Genomic DNA, 3,418 nt, shown 5'->3' on the forward strand with positions numbered 1-3,418 from the left:
TTCTGTTCCTTATTATTTTTATGTTCAATTCTTTGGTTTCCTTGATAGTTCCTCTTTCTGTGTTTGGTATCATGTTTAGCACCTTTACGGGGTCATTCTGCCTTCTCTTTCTCCAGATTATGTCGGTGGTACTACCTTAGTCACTGCCCTTGTTTTCTACGCAGTTTTCCTGTGATTTTATCTTTCTGGATTCAGCTAGAAGTTATCTGATTATTAATCATGTTTAAGTATTCTATCAGAAGCTTGAGGCATTATCTAACTGTAAATTTATTTATCCAGTTGTTTGCAAAGTGAATGCATCTGAATTTTAAAAACTTTAACATTGATACTGAACAGTCATTTATTTCTCCCTAAATTGCTGATTCTTCCTGTTCATCCAATCAACCATGTTAGCTTGTCTCTCCCAATATATCAATCAGAAGAATGTGGATTTATCTGTTAACTTCTTGCTGTCTCTTCTCTTCTGCTTTGTATCAAGTCTGCCTAAACTGCTCTGCTTCAAACTCTGATCGTGTCAGGAATTACAGCAAAGGTTTCTGGCTCACCCAGTCCCTCAGTACAAGCTCCTTCAACAGCCAAGCTCAACTCTATAAAATGTAACTCTGATCACAATGTATTTCTGATGAAAGTCCCTCAAGGAAAACCTCAGGTTACCTCAGAACCATGACTGAGCCCCTTACCATGGCCCCCAGCTTCTCCCGTAGCTCGCTGTTCCATTTTACTCTAACCTCATTACTTTCTCTTGATCTCTGTACTCAAGGACCAGTACTGAAGTTGATAGCTTCTGCTTCCACGCTTCAGTCCCAAGAAAGGCAACGCAGTTATCTACAGCTACAACCTCCCTACTCTAAATGTCCTCCCATTTCATCTCTGATCAACGACCTCCCCTACACCTTGGCTCTGCCCACTTATGTGTACCTGGATGCCTCCTCACTCCTGTCACTGTCTCTGCCCTGACACTGCCTTGTATCATCCCTCTGCACATGTGCTGTTTCCTCAGATCCCTGAGTTATTTAAGGAAGGTGGTGGGCTTTTCATTTTTCTTTGAATTTACAAAAATGTCATCTTTTCAGTACCTAGCATATTAATAGTCAGTCTACTAAATTAATTAATTAATTATTAGTTTCCTTAACTCCCGAGACCTCTTTTGGATGTGCGTAAAAAGTACAGAATTTCTAATGGAAGAGAGAAACGAGTGAAAATACATGAACTAAAGTGGCACTGAGCTGCTAGTATTTGGAAAACTCTTTATCATTTAGTAACCAAAGATTTAAAACTGACAAAATTAGACATTTAATTCAAATATGAAATAGTTGGGAAAGACTGAAATATAGAAAAACAGAAATGCTTCGAAGAATCTGCAATTTTGTGTTTTCTTTACATCCAGGTTCAAACGCTCAGCAGCTTTCAGGAGGGTCACAATGGGAATGTCACTCTTTGTTCCCATTATCTGCCTCTGAGGACAAGGAGTAGGTTGTGGCAGATTCAGCGGCTTAGGTCAGCAGTCTGAGAGGACTCTGTTTCACCTTTGTAAACCTGAATAGTGACCCTGGCTTTGTTTCTCCCCTGGGAGCCTCATTGTTTTTAAGTATGAAATACAGATAACACTACCCTGCCTAACTTTATTGTTCTCATTGCAGTAATTTAATTATATTCTAAATTTTAAAATATTTTAGCAACTATAAACTGCCAGAAAAGCAAAATAATGCTCATTCAAACAAGCAATAGCGAGGCCGGTGAGATAGCTCAGTGGACTAAAGCTCCTGCTTAGATAACCTTAGGCAAGTGCAGGGACCACAGTTCGATCCCCAGGACCACATGCTGCACACCCCTGCCCCCAGGGTAGGCTGAGCAGCCCCAAAGTCTGGGCCTGGAGGCACATTCCTATGATTCCAATGCTGGGGAGGTTGCAAGCAAGAGGATCATTGAGTCTGAGCCCCGTAGTGAGACCCCTGTAACAACCAAATACATTAAAATAATAATAAAAATAATAATAACAATGAATGAGCAATTGCTCTTCATCCTTTATGAATTAATTTAATATTTCTTAATTTAACCTACATAATCACATATGAAACTACGTATACAAATGAAACATTGTCAAAGCACATATGACAACAGCACTTTAGCCCATTATCTACAGGAATCAGTCCAGGAAGCCAATCTACTAACTTATAGGAGGTCAGACTACTAGCTTTAGCTGCCAATTCAGATGTAATAAAAAAAAAAATACAATGAATGTTCCCGCCAAATGCCATTCAATGGAAAGGACATTTTATAAAAATAGGACCATGAGTCCTCGCATACCTTATTCACCTGATCTGACATGAAGCAACTTTTGACTCCCCAAATCCAAGCAGCCATAGAAGGAAAACATTTACAATCAAATGAGGACATCTAGGCTTCAACAAACACAGCTGAATACCTGAAAGTGAACTTCTAGGACTTCTTCAGAACATGGCAAGAACAATGACATAAGTGTGTTGAAACAAGAGCAGTCGGAGTGGGATTGATGGCAATGTGTTAAGTGTTACGATTTTTTAAGCTTAAGCTTGTTTAAGTTTAATTTTTTAAAGTCTAATCATTCATGGAAGTTTTTAGGTCATGTTGCATAATGATTGGCCTAAAGACTGCTACTTGTTACAGGAATATACATGCATTAGGTGGAAGTTTGTTTATGTACTGGGCTAGATGTTATGGAGACAGAGGCTTTAGGCCAAATTTAATCTAACTTCTTTTCCATCTTGGACTCCTATTGCTCTGCCTGGGAGGCTCTACCAAATACAAGTTCTGAGTAGCAGCCTTTGCCTGTCCTCATTTGTCTGGTCTTTCACTTTCCCATTGCTGTCATCCCTCTAGCTCTAAGATGCTGTGCAGCTCTGTAAGTGTGTCATGGACAGAGTTCTACACAAGGAAGGAACATTGAAAAGCAGGAGGGCAGTCCCAGAACCATCTCAGAAAGATTGTGGGCCTTTAGCGGGTCTGTATATAAACTTCAACTGCAGTTACACTGGAGCTAAATGGGAGAAGTCAAGATATTTTCAAGGTGGTCCATGCCAGTATAATCATCCGAGCTGGTCAGTGTACCCACCATTTGCTTTGCAGTGTCCTAACACAAGAAGAATGAGACCTGTGACATGAAAGAGTGCCATAGACAATTCCCAAGCTGGTTTTTTTTCACAGTTTCAAATAAAACCTAACGGTGGCTTCCAAACGTCACAGCTTCCAAGCTTAATAGCCCATCTGTTTCACCCCACTTCCTCCTCCACATTTTAATAAAACCATTGGGGTACTGGCTTTATCATTCACATTTTCTTCTATGACCAACATTAAGAATTTACTTTTGTTTATTTCCTTCTTTCTTTTGTTTTTAAACTTGTCTTGCACTCACACACGGTCCTCTCCTACCAGAAAAAAA

At 39.7% G+C, this 3,418-nt stretch overlaps 1 protein-coding gene across 2 annotated transcripts in view; it reads right to left on the bottom strand.

Annotated features, from left to right (window-relative positions):
• Positions 1-3,418, bottom strand: part of Nyap2 (neuronal tyrosine-phosphorylated phosphoinositide-3-kinase adaptor 2) — a 299,448-nt gene that overhangs the window by 79,120 nt on the left and 216,910 nt on the right. The gene's annotated exons all lie outside the window — the stretch shown is intronic.

This window comes from Octodon degus, unplaced genomic scaffold (genome assembly GCF_000260255.1).
Source record: "Octodon degus isolate 3935 unplaced genomic scaffold, OctDeg1.0 scaffold00096, whole genome shotgun sequence".
NCBI classification, from domain to species: Eukaryota; Metazoa; Chordata; class Mammalia; order Rodentia; family Octodontidae; genus Octodon; species Octodon degus.